Consider the following 19,051-nt stretch of genomic DNA (forward strand, 5'->3'; position numbering starts at 1 on the left):
AAACAAGTATAAACACATAAGAATGCACATCAAGAACGGTACATAAAGAATAGGACAATAAAACAAGTACCAACACATAGAGGAATATGCCAAGAAATCAAGAATACACATAAAGAATCGAACGATGGAATAAGTATTAACACATAATAAAACAAGTTTAGCATGTCAAGTGTTAACGCATAAGTGACATATATGTTTGAAAGATGGCAAGAGAATAAATAAAGGCAAATAAGATAACATGCAAGTAGTTTCAAGCAAGACATGAGAATAAAGCTCTAAACTATAGACTAGGTTAAAGCATTCCTACTTTTCCTAATTCCCTATAGTTATGGCTCTGATACCAATCTGTCACACCCCAACCGATAGCGGAAACATCGGGATGAGACGAAGTGTGTAAAGATTGCTAGAGACGTCATAACACTATGTGACAATATTTAATTAAATTCAAATTTCATTTCAAAACTAAATGTCATACAAATTCAAAAAGGAAATATCAACATTGTTTCAACAAATAACATAACAAAAAAAGATAGATAAATTTAGGTGTGTATCTAGTCCACCCTAAACTTGTTTCATCAATCATCCATACTTCAATAATCAACCTACAACATGTATTAAAATAGAGTTTCAATGCAAAAGCAAAGAGCGAGTATACAAGTTTGTCTACATAGCATAATAGAATAAAAACTCATATCCAACATGAACTTATTAAAATAGTTTCAACTATGCTAGTTTACGCAGTCCAAGTGATAGCCCAAGTTTCCAATGCGTTAAAGTACCTAACCCAAAGTTTCACGGGAGGTTAATATGTCTCCTCCTAACAATACCCCAAAGACTAACGGGGAGGTGCATTACCCCTATAGCGCTACTATTGTTAAGGCGGAACTACACACAGGGATTAAACGTTCACATAGCATAAAAGTCTCAAGTATCACAAGTTTCATGTTTCATGTTTAAATAGATAGAGTATGTTTCAAATAAGTTTCAAGTGTCATGTGCGTTTAATATAGAATACATGTTGCACCCAAAGTGTTTAAAAGTAAAAATGGGTTCGAGTATACTCACATTGATTGCGTACGAGTAAGGATGGAGAATTCCAAGAGAACGAACGTAATGGTTATCCTAGATATTTAAAGTAACACATAACGAACTTGTTATTATTTATTGGTAAAATAAATAATCCTAATATTTTAGTTAGATAGTATTCCTCATATTTATGATTTACAATTCGACTAATTATAATTTATCCCCTTAATAACTTTTAGTATTACAAAAGGGTTTAAAAATAATTTGGTAATTAGTTATTATAGGATAGCAAGGAAATATATAAAGGGGATTATTTGTTGGTTTTTTTTTTAAAGTTTGAGAATATAATGAAAAAGAACGAAAAAAAAGGTTAGTAAGATTTAATTACTATGGATTCGTTTTGTATGTATCATGATCTATATTATCACAGAAAAGCAATTAAAATTAAGGAAAATAATCATTTGGTTTTAAAACAGAGAAAAAATAAAAGAAAATAACATAAAAAAATGAATTAAAGTTCAAAAAGGGTCGCCCCAAAACCAGGTAAGTCTGGGGATCGAACCCGAGACCTTCTATGTTTGAATAACCAGCAACCAAGCCATTTTAAAGTTGTGGCTTTTGTCTTATATGAAAACTAGGTTATCACCCGCGAACTTCGCGGGTAGAAAAATTTACTTTATATTAATCGAGTTATGTCATTAAATAAAATAAAAATACATGTTTTCAAACGTAATTTTTTTATAATTGTTTTGAATTGAAAGTTTAGTCAATGGGTTGCGAGTAAGGTCAGAAACTTCGGGCAAGAACCGGAGGCAGAAACTTGCCTCTCTGAACGACCCATGAAACAAAAAAAAAACTTTTCTTTTTTATAATAAAATATACACATGAAGTTGTTCGAACCTGCAAAACAAACTCATTTAATTAAATTTAGAAGTTAATTAAAAGTTTAAATTAGAAAATATAAACAACAAAAACTTTATTCATTAAAATATACACATGAAGTTGTTAACCTGAGCTTCACCAACATCTCTGCATCATCGACATCGCAGAGTACATCCAAAATCATTTAACATCCTAAACCTGTAACAACCACCCAGATAAGAGACTTAATCTTCAAAGTACCTCGAATGGTTTGTCGGATCATTCAAAATCCAGTATGTTTAACGCAACTTCACAGCTCTATGAAACAATCGGCTCTGGATCTTTGGAGAATTCCTCAAATAGAGATATACATTGGTCATCTACAAAAATGGTTTATTAAGGTCAGAAACATCAAGTTTTTCATAAAAGTGTCCCGAGTCAACCCAACACAGCCGTTTTGACCCTAAAAACCATGTTTGACTACCTACCCAATATAGTCCATTTTCCACAAAATATTATTAAAAAGTATAGTAGATTTTAGAAGCATGGTTACCTTATATTTTTTGTTTTAAAAATGTGGCAACTCTCTCTCTATCCTCTTTTCTCTGTATTAAATTATTCTTTTTTCCTTTTCCTTTCAGTTTTTCGTTCAGAATATAATTCAGATTATAACAACCTCTCATTTTTTATACTTAAATGTGAATCTAATTGTTCAAACTTATTTGTCTACAATCAACAAAATCTCATATAACCAGCAATTTCATGCACAATCAAAGGTGTCACAATCAAACACAAACATAATTCAATCTACACATTTCTCAAAACACAATCTCTAACATCACTAACCTGTAGCAATTATTCAAAACCCTAACTAATGTGTTGTGCACTTACTAATATTTGCTACACATGTCTCACTTATTCATCTTCACAACTTCAAACACATCTTATCTAACACCTTATGCCAATCAACAAAATCTCATATATACATAAACCTTGAATATTACTCAAACACATCTTATTTAATGAATCAAAATAAAAACACATAAACCTTGAATATTACTCAATTTATGACTACTATCCCACAAAACAAAACTTTGTCAACAAATTATACTAACTTATGCAATGGTAAACCATAAAAATAACAAATTAATTTAGATTATTAGCCTTGCAGAAAACCCAAATCGGGAAAGTTTACCAGAATCGTTAACGAAAAAAATCAGACTCAGATTGGGTTACTCAAGCGGATATTAATCACGAAAAAAATCAGACTCAGATTGCCATTACTTCAAAATTTAAATTTAAAATAATGATTGAATTCAAAATTTAAAATTTAAAATCTGAAAATCTGAAAATCAAATCACTAATATCCAATCCCGTAAATCAAGCAAACTTATTAGAAAAGTCTAACCTTTCAAATTTAAATTCAATATACAGATTTGAAATTTAAAATCAAACACATTAATGGCAAACTTTCAAATCTAATAAGTTCTGTTCAAACTTATTTGTCTACAATCAACAAAATCTCATATAACCAGCAATTTCATGCACAATCAAAGGTGTCACAATCAAACACAGACATAATTCAATCTACACATTTCTCATAATCTCTAACATCACTAACCTGTAGCAATAATTCAAAACCCTAACTAATGTGTTGTGCACTCACTAATATCTGCTACACATGTCTCACTTATTCATCTTCACAACTTCAAACACATCTTATCTAATACCTTATGCCAATCAACAAAATCTCATACATCAATCAGCAATACAATGCACATTCAAAGACCTCACAATCAATTTCAAACATCAATCAATATACAAAATTTCTCAAGGCACAAATTTTAATATCACTAACCTAATGCGCTACTACTCAATAATGTGTCGGTGCCATGAAAAAACATCATAACCTTAACTAATGTGTTAACTTACCAAGGCTCAAGGCTGTATATTTTCCCAATGTTGTTTGTCCGACGCATCGTCACAAATCTAACAACCGAATCAATCAAATTATTAGTTAAAACCCAATAAACAAAGTATACTAATATCCAATCCCGTAAATCAAGCAAACTTATTTAGGAAAGACTAACTTTTCAAATTTAAATTCAATTTACAGATTCGAAATTTAAAATCAAACACATTAATGGCAAACTTTAAAATTTAAATTTAACATAATAATTGACTTTGAAATTGAAAATTTAAAATCAAACACAATAATGGTTTATTCCAAAATTTAAATTTAGAATAATGATTAACTTCAAAATTTAAAATTTAAAATCTGAAAATCAAATCACTAATATCTAATCCCGTAAATCAAGTAAACTTATTAGGAAAGTCTAACCTTACCAAGCAAAACCAACCGACATGGTACCAATTTACAGCAATAGCAAGCATATCTCTGTCCAACATAGTTGCAGCCAAAAACTCCGGACCATCCAAAATAAACACCTAATGAATCAAAATAAAAGCACATCCCTAAAATTACAAATAATATAGTTAAATCATCTCATAAAAAAACATCAGGATTTCAAAGCATTCAAAATTTAAAATCAAACACAATAATGGTTTACTTCAAAATTTAAATTTAAAATAATGATTGACTTCAAAATTTAAAATTTAAAATCTGAAAATCAAATCACTAATATCCAATCCCGTAAATCAAGCAAACTTATTAGGAAAGTCTAACCTTTCAAATTTAAATTCAATTTACAGATTCGAAATTTAAAATCAAACACATTAATGGAAAACTTTCAAATTTAAATTTAAAATAATGATTGATTTCAAAATTTAAAATTTAAAAATCAAATCACTAAGGAAACATACCAAAAATATAGGATCATATTCCTCAATCAACTTTAACAACGAATGAGAGTTGTTTTTAGGATCCATAACTGCAAAGGAAGTAACCATTGTTTTAAAAAATATATAATGGTAATATATTTATAGAAACAAAGTCTATTTACAGAAACCGAATCATAATTCCAAATACAAAAATAACCTTTAACAACAGTAATCTGTTTATAGAAACAAAAACAACTTTAAAATTGAAATCAAAGGCATCTTTAAAGAATTAACAACTAACTAAATACAAAAATTATAACTCAATGACTCACGATAAATCATCATCACTAATTTTAAGACATTGACATATGGAAGTTGTTCTCCCCACAATAAGGTTGCAAAATCATATGGTATTTCCTATCAATCGAAACAAAAAAAAAAAAAACATATAAGTTGCAATAACTTATTGTGTGCACAAAACTGAAAACTTAAGAAACATACCAAAAATATAGGATCATAGTTCTCAATCAACTTTAACAACGAAGGAGCGTTGTTTTCATGATCCATAACTGCAATGGAAATAACCACTGTTTAAAAAAAATATATAACGGTAATCTATTTATAGAAACAAAGTCTATTTGCATAAACCGAATCATAATTTCGAATACAAAAATCATCTTTAACAACACTAATCTATTTATAGAAACAAAAACAACTTTAAAAAGAAATTAAAGACATCTTTAAAGAATTAACAATTAACTAAGTACAAAAATCATAACTAAATACAAAAAATTATAACTCAGAAAACAAACCATAAGAACTTCAAAAGATAATCACATAAAATTTCAAATTAACACCTAAAGACAAAAATAAAAAAGAAAGACTATACATATCAAAAAACAAACAACACCAACAAAACTGAACTAACCTGTTTTTGGTCGACGAACAATTCGAAAAATATAGGATCATAGTCCTCAATCGACTTTAATAACGAAGGAGCATTGTTTTCATTATCCATAACTGCAAAGGAAGTAACCATTGTTTAAAAAAAATATAACGGTAATCTATTTATAGAAACAAAGTCTATTTACAGAAACCGAATCATAATTTCGAATACAAAAATCATCTTTAACAACACTAATCTATTTATAGAAACAAAAACAGATTTAAAAAGAAATTAAAGACATCTTTAAAGAATTAAAAACTATTTAAATACAAAAATTATAACTAAAATACAAAAAATTATAACTCACAAAACAGTGCAAGATATACCTTTTCTTCAACTTCTCATAGGAACCCATTCAATAGTTCCTTGTAGGGGAAGGAGTCTGAAAGAAGGTCTTCACCTAAAATTACAAAACACAAAAAGTTTGTGAGATATGCAACTCGAGTACAAAAACAATAGTCAAAGACTCGAAGCATCCCTAAAATTACAAATAATATAGTCAAAGCATCTCATAAAAAAACATCAAGATTTCAAAGCATACAAAATTTAAAATCAAACACAATAATGGTTTACTTCAAAATTTAAATTTAAAATAATGATTGACTTCAAAATTTAAAATTTAAAATCTGAAAATCAAATCACTAATATCCAATCCCGTAAATCAAGCAAACTTATTAGGAAAATCTAACCTTTCAAATTTAAATTCAATTTACAGATTCGAAATTTAAAATGAAACACATTAATGGAAAACTTTTAAATTTAAAATTTAAATAGAAACCTTAATTCCGGAAAAATTATCATACTAAAAATAAATCACTAAAATTTAAATTTGAGGTTTCAAAAAAAAATCATTAACAAAATTTAAAATTGCTCAAAAATATAAATATAAATTTCAAATTTGAATTCCGGAAATAGAAACCCTAATTACGGAAAATAATCATACTAAAAATAATTCACTAACGAAATTTAAAATTGATCAAAATTATAAATTTAAAATTTAAATTCCGGAAATATAAATAGAAACCTTAAAATTTTAAATTTGAGGTTTCAAAAAACGTAACACCATTTATTTATAGAAACAGAAACCTTAATTCCGCAAAATTATCATACTAAAAATAAATCACTAACGAAATTTAAAATTGCTCAAAATTTTAAATTTAAAATTTAAATTAGAAACCTCAAAATTTAAAATTTAAAATTTGAATTCTGAAAATTATATCACTAACATTCAATGCCATAAATTATCATACTAAATATAAATCACCATTTATTTGCTATAAGTTTAAAACAAAATAAAAAAAGATAAATATCAGTTTACTTAAAATATGATTAGTAATTAGAATACACATAAACGTACCAAAAATATCGGGTCATCTTCATCAATAAGCTTTAAAAATGAAGGACTGTTGTGCAAGGGATGCATATCTGAAAAATATATATGAAGGTTTTTTAAAAAATAAAACGGTAAAGTATTTATAGAAAAACAATCAATATTCCTAGATCAACAATCAATAAGCTTTAAAAGATAATTTAATCAATTGAGAAACTTCCAAATTCAAAAATAAAAAGAAACGATTTAAAAAAAATAAAAAATATTTATTTTTTAGAACCAAAATCAATATTCCGAAGACAAAAACATTATACCGGATGAAAAAATATCAGACCACTGTAAATCTTCATCAACACAATCAAAAAACATCGGACACAATCAAAACATATCATCATCAACAACAAACTAAAAGACTGTAAATAAAAATATGAGTAACATGAGAACAAAATCAAAACATCAACAAAATATCATTTCATATGATTGGAATCGGATAATGCAAAATCATCATCAACAAACAACCAACAAACAACGAAAAAAAAAAGAAATACCGAACAGAAAGGATAAAACCAAACCTACACAAACTTAAAAAAAAAGAAAACAGCTATAACATTTAACTAACCTCTGTTGTTTCACGAATGATCGGAGTCCGATTTTATCCAAGATTTAGGGTTCCACATGAAAAACAAAATCAACAAAAATCAGTAACATTGATATATGTAGATGATGATAATAAAACCTCTGATCTTGATTTTGTTTGCAAAAAAAAAAAAAAAAAAAACAGAAAGATAAATGTTCAATCGCTAGATTAAAGATACACAATAGATAAACAACAAATTAAAACAACATACCTTCAATTTTTATGATCAGATCTACAAAGTTTAGGACAACGAAGAAGTTAATAGCATTCGACACAATCTTTATAAAATCAAGTTTCTATAGAATTGAATAACATAAATAAAGTAGATTTAGGATCGATTGTGTAGATTACAATCGTAAAACAAAGAAATCAGAAACAATAAAATCAAAAACATAGAAACATACCTTTGATTGGTTAATAGGATTGATTTGTGTGAAGAAGATGATGTTGCAGAGATTTGGCTATGGTTTAGAATTGAGGATCTTGGTGGTGGTGATAGGAGAGAGGATGCAACTTAGTTTTTTAGGGTTTGTAAAGTGTGTGCAAGAAGAATGAGAAAAAAAAGGAAATATATACTATGACCCGAATTCGAAAAACCCGACCCAACTCAATTCGGATCCCGCCTTTTTTCTTTGGAATCGTGATTGTACAAAGCAAATTGGGATTTCCCTCCTAAACCAAATTGCCACATCAGCCTAGATGGCCAAAGACAAAGGACACATAGCCCAAATCCATCTCATTTATATATATATATAGATTAGATTAGATTATTTAGCCTTCTTCTTCATTACAAATAAACCGCACAAACACTGTTATTGTTTCTTTTATTATGTTTTTTTGTTTAGTTCTAGATGTTTATAGATGAATGAAACATCAACGACTTATTGGTCAAGGAATTAAAAGGGCCAGCCACCAATACATGCTTCACCAAAATAATAAAGCATCAAAGAATGTTTAAAGAAAATTATAAATATAACAAGGCATGATGCTATAATTTAAATGCCAAAACGAATGAACACAGGAAAAGATATCGTTGGGAGATGTATACCGAACAGTAAGCTTCAACGTGATTCGAACAGCTTCGGCGATGAGATGACGAGATGATTCCCGTTGTGAACCTCGGTCGTCTCCGACTCGTGCTCCGTGACGTCTTCGAGTTCCGGCGGCAAGACGGTGACGGGTTGAGTTCCGTCGTAAGCTCCGAAAGTCTTCAGTGTCGTCTTCACGTTCCGGGAAGGCTTGTTATTCTTCGAAGGCACCTCGATTACTCCGAGGTGTTGCGGTCCTTCTCCGGCGGGGTGCAAGGCTTAACGAAAGGTGTTACGGTGTTGTGAAGGTGTCCGATACTGATTGCGGGTGGCGAACTACATCGTGGTGTTTAACCATGGAAGTGAAGGTGGGTTGTAGGGGTGTCGAGAGATAGAGATGGTCGAAACCAGTTGTGTGGTTGATTTGTATGTGTGCAAGAAATCAGATGAAGATGGAAGGACAACGTCATTTTGGGCGGCAAAGTTTTAATTGTGCTTTGATGGTTCACTTTTAACCACTCTTTCTTTTTGCTTTGGTAGCTGTGTTCTCTGACTCCTTTTTAAAGAATGGATTTCTATGCCTACATACATATTTTATTTTTTTGACATAAATTTTGAAAGCTTACACTTAGGCTATGGGGTGTGGGGGTCATGGATTGGAACATTATTTCCACATAGGATCATTAATTAAATGGTATACCATCCCCCTCCTTGATTGATGGTGGTTCTCATGGATTAAACCACGATTACCACGACCCTCATATTTGATAATTTTAAGACAAAAACAAATTAACAAAAATAAAGGGGATAGTGGTTTGGGTCATGACCACACCCTTAGGGTAGTGGTTTTGAATAATGGATTAAAGATAGATGATGTGGTGCATATGTGGAGGGTCATGGTGGTCATGAGGGTCATGACCACACCCTATAGCCTTAGGTCCCTCAATCTTGAGGATTCAATAAATTTATTAGTCTAACTTTGTTTAAGTTGGATTTTTCTTAAAATTAACCTTACCATCTAACATGGCTAACGAAGTTAAAATAGAAGGGAAGAAAAATTTAATTGTTAAAATTAATTAAATTATTTAACTAAAAATATAAATAATTAGATAACCTAATTAATTAGATTAAAGAATAAACTCTTTAACGATTATTTATTTTGCGAAAAATTTCCGTCGTTTCAAGGTTAGGACCCGAATTTCATAACGGGTAGGATTTTGGGAATCCATTTTGACGGATGTTACAGTACAACTTCATTAATCGATATTAGAAAACCTTGTTTTGTAAAACATTTCTGTTGTAAAATGAATAATCAACTCAAAACAAATTGGTTATAGTTTATGAAACCTCGATGCCATGAATCTTAACTCAAAACATTTGTTTATGTAAACCCAATCGTAAATCGTTCTCGTAATAAAACTTGTATGGTTTATATTGTTTAGTAAACATCGTTGTGTGTCTCGTTTGAAAATCGTTCGCCCAAGTGAACTAAATAACACCACGGAATGTAATATGATAAAAACATTTATATATAAGAAGTACCAGCAGCGTATCTACCATGCTTTTATCACATTAAACCCGTCCCGTTATCTAAACACTAACCAAAAACCCATTGTTTAAATCGTGTAAATCGTTTAACTCGTTCTCGTTATAGACCATTGTTCATTTGTTTAAATCGTTCAAATCGTTCTCGTTTTAATTGTGAAAACTACTTTTAGTCGTCTCTCCTATAACATTCAAACCTTCGTAACTCGTCCATCGTTCAACTCGTATTAACAAACCACCAAATGGTAAGTTAACAATCAACAGGTTCAGTCGTTACCCACATAACCCCCACACATAACCATGGGTGCAGTCCAATAACGGGATTTGTCATATCCTATGGTACCATAACCTAATACTGGTCGGCTTGGCCAAAGATAATGAATGTCATTCGTTATGTAAATACGTCCAACAAGTTCGTTCACATTATTAAAATTGTTCTTGTTTAATATAAACCATAGTATTCATTTTTGAAATCATCATTAAAAGCATCGAAATCGTTTAACACTACAAACAGATGTTTTAGGGCTTTTGGTTAGGACGACGATACGATGTAGGATCGGTTGATGACCCAAACGAGTCGTTCAGAAGAGATCTTGATCTGTTTCCGATGCGGAAAATAAGAAACAGACTTGAAAACAGCTTGAAATCACTTTAATTTGCCTTGTATATTGATAAAATTCAGTTTACAATCAGACGGCACTTCGGCAGCACTTCGGTACCGGAAACATGAACAATTACATATGATCTCGCTTGAAAGGCTATTTATAGAGTTCTGATTTCGCTTGAACATGCTCAAGCGGAATCACTTGTTCAAGCGAAATCTCTTGTTCAAGCGAAATCTCCACAATTAACCACTCAAGCGGAATAACATCACTTGATTTCGCTTGAAACTACCATGAACACTTTCAAGCGGAATCAACCTATTTTACACCTAAAACTTCTATTTTCTCGAACAACGTGCCCTGATCTAATCAATCTAGTACAAGACTCGATACAAGACGAAGTCGACAGATGTATGCACCAACAGACTCCCCCTCAAATGTTGACGAGTCTTCAGTGTCGAGTCTTCTCATCTTCAATCTTTATCAGTCTTTGGGCTTTACTCTTTCTATCAGTATCAACATGCTCCCTACGAACGAATCCTTCTCTCGGATGTCTTTAGACTCCCCCTTTCAATGTGCTGGAATTACAGTCTGATTTTGCACAGAATCAGGATCGTGATCTTGCTCTCAAGCTTTCTAATTCTCTTGATCAGATCTCTTGATTCCTTAAATTCATCAGCACCATCAGTTCCATGATCATAACCTGTCTCTCATTCTACTCAGATATCGGAAACTTGCTTTCCTGCACATTCTCTACCACACAATAAATTCCATAACAATTTAAGATTAAAAATGTATGCACCAATTCAGACTCTCTTTTTCAAAACAATCAAAATATTTGTGACCACTTGCAGAAAAAATAATCAACCATCTTTAGATTTAACAGGCTCCCCCTTAAAATGATCATCATGTTCAGCACTTGGAATTTTGAAAATCAGCTCTCCAACATCAGTTGTCGAAAATCTTTTTGAATTTTTCAAAAGTTATGCTAAAACACACTGAAAATCTTTTTGGAATTTTTGTAATAATAAAAGAAAATGCAGTAAAGAAATATTTACAGACACTATTTTTGTGAGTTTGTGTAAGAGGATCATATTAGTTTATGAGACAAATCACCAACATCGTTAAGCTTCATTTCATTTTAAGTTCTAAACAATTCACTTAGATTGTCAGTATACTGGTCCACTTAAATTTTCACACAAAGTTCAACTGTTTTGAGATACGGGATTAATGTTTTAATGACTTAAACTTATCCGCATGTCCCACTACTTGAATATACTCCCGTATCCAGATCCCAATATTCAGTCTTACAGGTGAGTATACCTAGATGATATATGTGTAAGGGGTTAGGTGCGAAACCGTGAGAGCTCAGGTCAGAACTTCCGTTCAGCAGAGAGATGACGGCTCGACTTTTGGTGTGTCCCCTTTAGAGGATCTTTCTTCAACAGCACATGATTAGCATTTTTCAATGTTTCATCATTTTTTATGCTGAGGGCGATGCTAGATTTCAAGCATTTTGCAGAAAGTATTATACGGGGACTAGGTCAGAATTTCCATTCAGCAGAAGTCCCGGGATAATACCCCAGATATCACTAAGCATAAAGACCTAGTATCTCAGAAAGAGGGACCTTTCAAACAAGATTTCGGGGGTTACCTATATATCCAAGAAATGTTCCCCACGATATAAGCAAGTTTGAATTTAAGTTTATATCTCGTCACAATTTACTAAATGTATAAAAACCTACATATCCGCAGTGAGATTGTTTATCACATTTGACTTTCCATTTCGTTAGCATGTTGTGATAGTCCACTGATGTACTATCATTTCCTCTTTTTCACAACAAAACTCATTTTTGAATTTTATCATGTTTTTGGTTTTTTCAAATTTTCTAATGTTTTTGGATTTTCTGAAAATTTTACTCCCCCTAAAATGCAAAAACGTTTAAAGAAATTTAGAACAAACTGTACAAGAAAAATGACAACTTATATCGAATTGCTTCAATTCGCCATTCACTAGGCAAAAACAATCAGAACTCCCCTTTTCAACAAACTATTTTCCCATTAAGATTTCAAAACACTCAAGTTTGTTTTAATCAAAATGGTTTTTCCGAAAAATAAGTTTTGTTTTAACCACTTGTAGGTTCGGGTTCATCATCTTGTTCATTCAATCGGTTGTATGAGGATTACATCAAGTTCAAACTAATGACCTTGACTAATCACTTGTAAACTTATGACCTGTACCACATGTAGGAATAAAACATCTACACAAAATCATTTTACCAATCAAGATGCCGATTCCTGCTTCACACTTACCTACCTGGAAGCTCCGGCAAGTCACAACCTGTAAAATTTAAAACAATTTTAAACTTTTTCACAAAATCTATTTTAACAAGAATGATGCCGATTCCTGATCCGCAATTACAAACTTAGGATCTCCGGCAAGTCAGGTTTTTCAATGAAAGAAAATGTCCACCCAAGCCTGACCAGCCTTGGGTGATATCAACTCCTCTTTAGTTGGGGTGTAGGTTGCTTTCTTTGTTGCATAAAAATCTTTTACCCCTTTAACCTTCCTATCGATCATTTTTCCAATAATTTTCTTTACATTCCCATTAAACGCTTTCTCAACATCAAATTCATTCTTTTCAGAATAAAATTGATTAGAGATCTCAACTTTCCCAATTTTTTGTTTAAAATTTTCAGTCCTCAATGGTGGAAAGTTCTCATCATCCATTGGAGGAACTGAGTTTTCACTCTTTTTAACAACTTGTGGCTCCTCTGATTTTGTGGAATCAGATTCATCACCAGATTTCGTCTCAGATTTCTTAACAACCCACTTTTGGTTGTCAAGCTTCACACTTCTCCTGTAAAACCTTTTCGAACATTCACCAACTTCATATGTTGAACTTTTAAACATTTTAAATTTCTCAGTTGGTGGTTCGGAGTTATCAATAACAATATCTTTCAGTTTTTCTGAGACTCCCTGTTTTGTCTTTGTTGCCAACGGACAATTCCATGCAATGTGACCAATTTCATTGCATCTAAAACAGGTTCTTGTTTCTTTCCTCTGAACTTCATTTTTCTTCTTTTCAGCAAGAAATTCTTGATTTGATTGTCTCCAAAATGAACTCTTCTTTTCTTCCTCAGCAGATGGACCTGAAACAAATTTTGTATTTTTAGAAAATTTTTCATTTCTATAGTTTTCTGGAGGAATAAAACCAAGACCTTTCTTTTTGAAATTACCATTATGGTTTGGTTTCTTTCGAAAATCTAAACCATAATTGTAACCCATTTTCTTGTTTATCCGTTGTTGAACTCTTGAGGTGTATTTTTTTGGTTTTTCAGAAAGATTTAAATCTTTTATTTCAGAAATATTAATTTCTGTTAACTTGAAAACCTTTTTGATCAATTTAGTTTTAACACCTCTTATTGAAAACTCTCTATCAAAATATAATTTGTCAGAATCATTCAAAGTATATGCAACTTCAAATGTTTCGTCATTCAAATTAGATTTTGAGAACAAAAATTCTTTACTATAAACCCGTTTTCCCGACGTTTTTGAACTTTTTCCAGACGAACTCGAACTCCTGACTGACAAACACGAACTTTCGGACTCAGACTTTGACTCTGACTCCTCATCCTTATCCAACACCTGATCGACCACTCTTTTTATTAATTCGGACTCGTGATCTGTGTCGGACGCTGTGAACGTGACGTCAATATTGTCTGGCAACACATCGGTTATCTCGGATTCTAACTTTATATTAACTGCCTTTTTTAATTGTTCCTCATTTGGTTTTCTAGGCGAGTACCCTTCCCAAATTGGAGGCGGACACTTATTATAACAGACACTCTGTTTATTACCAGTATCCTTTTTCTTCTTTGGCTGTTCGTCTTCAAACGCTTCAAAACCTGCAACAGTTGGATAAATTATGTCAATTAAGTAATCAGAACTTGTATAACTTCTCAATAAACGTCTGATTCTTTCATTTTCTGCTTTCTCAGTTTCCAACTCTTGCTTCCATTTTGCACATTCTTCAATATAAAAATTTATCTCTTTTTGCTTCGACATCATTGTTGCTTCGACATCATTGTTGCTTCGACATTATTGTTGCATTCATTATACGACTCTTTCAAATTCTTGACCTCAAACAACAACTTTTCTTTCAACTTTTCTGATTCACTAAACCTCTCGTCTTTTTCTTCACATTGTTTGCAAGATTCCAAACATGTAAGACAAGGTTTTGTGACTTCAACAATCTTTTCGATCTCCACAATCTTCTCTACTTCAACTATCTTCTCAACAATCTTGATTTCTTTCATTTCTTTTGCAACTTTTCTCTCTTTGAGTTTCTTTAGTTTATCTGCAAAATAAAATTCAAAACTATCAGAAGATAAATGAGTTTTTCCAACATTTATGTGTTCAATTTTTTCATCATCATCACTGCTTTCTGTTGAACTGTTTTCTGAAGAAACAGATTCTTCATCTTCTCTTTTCTCTTCATCAGATAACACTACTATCCATTCTTTCATCAAATCTGGTTTTTGAACAATTTGAGCAATAAAAGCTTTAAGATTGGTATCAGCTGGAATGTACTTGTCCCAGCTAAAACCTTCAGCCACTTTCTCATCATCTTGATCAATAATGCCATAATAAGCTTTCTTATTTGCTTCTTCGATCATTTTTCCATGTGCAGTTTGTGAATCCTTTTGTTGATGCGGTTGATTAGTGATTTGTTGATATATAGCCTTTCTATGGTAATCATCTTTCCAAAAGGATTCTTTGCTCCACTAGTCTCCTGACTTTTGCACTCTCTTTTAAAATGACCTTTCTCCCTGCATTTAAAACAAGTAACTTTAGATTTATCAAAACCTAAAGCTGAAAGATGAGCATCCAAAAAATCATTTCCTATAATCATTTTGAACTTTTCAGCTCTTCTCAGAACACTTGCTAAAGCCCATTTTATAACCATAAGCTCCAATTCCTCTGCATCAATCTGGTCGTAATCTTCCTTTGTTAACATCGGATTGCCAATTCTTCCAGCAATCAATCCTTCGTAAGATTCCGACGCAGTAACCAGCAATGCCATATGACTTTTCACAACTTCTTTCGAAAAATTCTGTCCATTTTGAAGATGCAATGCCATATTGCACTGAATCATATGTTCATTACCAACATTTGCACTTTGAACACTTGGAGGATTAACACTTGAAAATCCACTAGTGTTGACTGAACTTTACTGACTGATCCGGATGAATTTCCTGCACTAAAAGCAGTTTGAATCTTTGGACTTGTTTCAATTGTTTAACATTTCCTTTGTAATACAATTTGATATCTTTTTGATTGCTCGAGCTGTTCATTCTGGCAATCTTTTGTTGTTCAAGATCCAATGCCTCAAGCTTTTCAATAAACTATCCAAATGATAATCTACTAAACTCTCCAGAATTCTTCAAACTCATGAGATAAGTACCCCATTCTTTCTGTGGTAACGCGTCAGCTAGCTTTTCAACCCATTCTGCTGGAGTCTTAGTAATTTTCAACTGAGACATGGTACGCACAAGATGACAGTATCTTTCGATGAGAGTCTTTGTAGTTTCACCAGGCATACTAGTAAACAACTAAAACTCCTTTTTCAGCAAAGATGCTTTACTCTTGAGCTTTTCTGTACTTCCTTCGAATTTCTTCTCAAGTGCCTCCCAAATCGAAAATGCACTACCATCATGCTGAAGAAAAATGAAAATGTCTTCTTTGACAGCTTGTTGTAGAAGACTAATCATCATTTTCACTCCTTTATAACTATCTCTCTCTTGATCTGTAAATTCTGAGATGATTTTATCAACTCTCAAAGCAGTCTGAGGTCTAACATACTTTGTTTCAATGCTTTCCCAAGCTCTCAAATGGTTTGCCTGAACCCAGTTCTCAAAACGATTTTTCCAGCCATGATACTCTTCAATTCCCATAAGCTCGGGGGTTTTTGTAAAGTTCCAGTTTCGTTTTCCAAGTTTATGTTTTGAGCAATGGCAGCCAGAGTACTTGAAGATGTAGCAAATGCGTTATAGAACTCTTCTTCCATGATTCGGTAACAAGTTTCACAAACAAACACTTTCAAACGAAATTAAGTTTCAAGCTAAATTACTTCCAAGCGAAATCAGAAATTCAAGCGGAATTCCAGTGCAAACGGAAACACCTGTTTCAAGCGGAATCAAACTTTTCAAGCGAGATTAGTACTTTCAAGCGAAATAACCAAGTTATTTCAAACGGAATAACAATTAGAAGCGGAATCAGGCTATTTGAAGCGAAATCACTGATTTCACTTGAAAATCTCAAGCGGAATAACACCTTTGAAGCGAAATCAGAAAGTGCTCGTTCAAGCGGAATTACCTTTTTAGTCCATTTTTACCACTTTTAATCCGAATTTTGTTCTGAAACTTTCAAGGGTTTGTTAAAACACAGTTTTACACATTACGTGAGAAAATGAGCTGATTTTAACCGTGAAAAGTTGTTAATTTTGAAAAGAAGGTGTAGAAAACAGAAATTTTAAGCTGAATCGGTAAGAACTCCTCCTCCTGAGCTCTGATACCACTTGTAGGATCGGTTCATGACCCAAACGAGTCGTTCAGAAGAGATCTTGATCTGTTTTAGATGTGGAAACTAAGAAACAAACTTGAAATCAGCTTGAAATCACTTTAATTTGCCTTGTATATTGATAAAATTTAGTTTACAATAAGACGACACTTCAGCAGCACTTCGGTACCGGAAACATGAACAGTTACATATGATCTCGCTTGAAAGGTTATTTATAGAGTTCTGATTTCGCTTGAACATGCTCAAGCGGAATCACTTGTTCAAGCGAAATCTCTTGTTCAAGCGAAATCTCCACAATTAACCACTCAAGTGGAATAACATCACTTGATTTCGCTTGAAACTACCATGAACACTTTCAAGCGGAATCAACCTATTTTACACCTAAAACTTCTATTTTCTCGAACAACGTGCCCTGATCTAATCAATCTAGTACAAGACTCGATACAAGACGAAGTCGACAGATGTATGCACCAACATACGAGTACATTGATGTAAAACTTATCTCGAAATGGTGCTCCAAACGACTTGATTTTTGTTAACTGGAAGTTTAAACACTCGAATTGAAGCACCGTTTTTGTCGTTTGGAGCATCGTTTCGAGGTAAGTTTTACATTAATGGACTCGTATCATCGTTCTGATCAAAAGGCCTAAACATCTGTTTGTAATTCGGAAAAAAACTGAACTCCTTTAAGTTTTTTTAACGGGGACCGGTGGAGGAAAAATAGGTGAAATGTTGGATTAGTAGGGGGATATTCAAAATTGGGACTGCCAATGGCCAATGACGTTTACTAGAGATTATTATAGGCCAATTTCCCTTATATATTTAATCTTACAAGGTGGGGTGGTGGTTTTCGGTGGTGATCAGAGTGGGTGATGGTGTAAGGAGTGGTGGTTGTTGATGGGGGGAGGGGGTATTGGGTAACCTATTATTATATAAAAATAAAAGGGGGCTCACTTTAATTTATAAATGATTTAATTAATTTATATGTTCTCTTTTAATTATTTTGGTGGAGGAAAAATAGATGAAATGTTGGACTAGTAGGGGGATATTCAAAATTGGGACTGCCAATGGCTAATGACGTCTACTAGGGATTATTATAGGTCAATTTCTCTTATATATTTAATCTTACAAGGTGGGGTGGTGGTGATCAGAGTGGGTGATGGTGTAAGGAGTGGTGGTTGTTGGGGGGGGGGTATTGGGTAACCTATTATTATATAAAAATTAAAAGGGGGCTCACTTTAATTTATAAATGATTTAATTAATTTTATGTTCTTTTTTAATTATTTTAGTTTTAGCAGGGGTAAAATAGACATTTCACATCTACTTAACAGAGAAATTTAACGGCCATTCATGGTACAAATCCCCATAATTTTAAATCCATATCATCGGGACCACCTAGGTAATAAGTTTGCAACCACTGGGATCAATTGTGTAATTATTAAGCAATTGGAGCAAAAGTGCAATATTTGCAAAGCAAAGGGACACAACGTGCAATTAAATCAATACGTTATTTACTCATAACCTTGTGGTCTAATGATCTAGTGATATGGTGTTTTCTCTCATAAAGTGATGTGAGGTCAAACCTTTATAAATATAAGTTAGGTGTTATTTAGGTATAGTAAATTATTGTCTAAAAAAGAACATTTGATAAAAACCAAAGAGAAATAGAGATAAAACTGAATTCTACTCATTCATTCTATTCAACATTACAA

The 19,051-nt window shown here is 32.2% G+C and overlaps 1 long non-coding RNA gene across 9 annotated transcripts; it reads right to left on the reverse strand.

The window, feature by feature from the left end:
• Positions 1–433: 433 nt before the first annotated feature.
• LOC110895293 lies at positions 434–9,207 on the reverse strand. Of its 9 annotated transcripts, XR_004874223.1 has the most exons (11): positions 7,986–9,202; positions 7,564–7,813; positions 5,941–6,014; positions 5,597–5,688; positions 5,170–5,237; positions 4,711–5,085; positions 4,229–4,335; positions 3,820–3,876; positions 2,037–2,267; positions 1,066–1,122; positions 441–602 (listed from the first exon to the last, which is right to left on the reverse strand). It is a non-coding gene; the product is annotated as an uncharacterized LOC110895293 (long non-coding RNA). The 9 variants fall into 9 exon arrangements; XR_004874220.1 differs by having other exon boundaries at positions 434–602; positions 1,066–2,267; positions 7,986–9,207; XR_004874222.1 differs by lacking the exons at positions 441–602; positions 1,066–1,122 and adding an exon at positions 1,129–1,926.
• Positions 9,208–19,051: the final 9,844 nt, after the last annotated feature.

This window comes from Helianthus annuus, chromosome 12 (genome assembly GCF_002127325.2).
Source record: "Helianthus annuus cultivar XRQ/B chromosome 12, HanXRQr2.0-SUNRISE, whole genome shotgun sequence".
Taxonomy (NCBI): domain Eukaryota; kingdom Viridiplantae; phylum Streptophyta; class Magnoliopsida; order Asterales; family Asteraceae; genus Helianthus; species Helianthus annuus.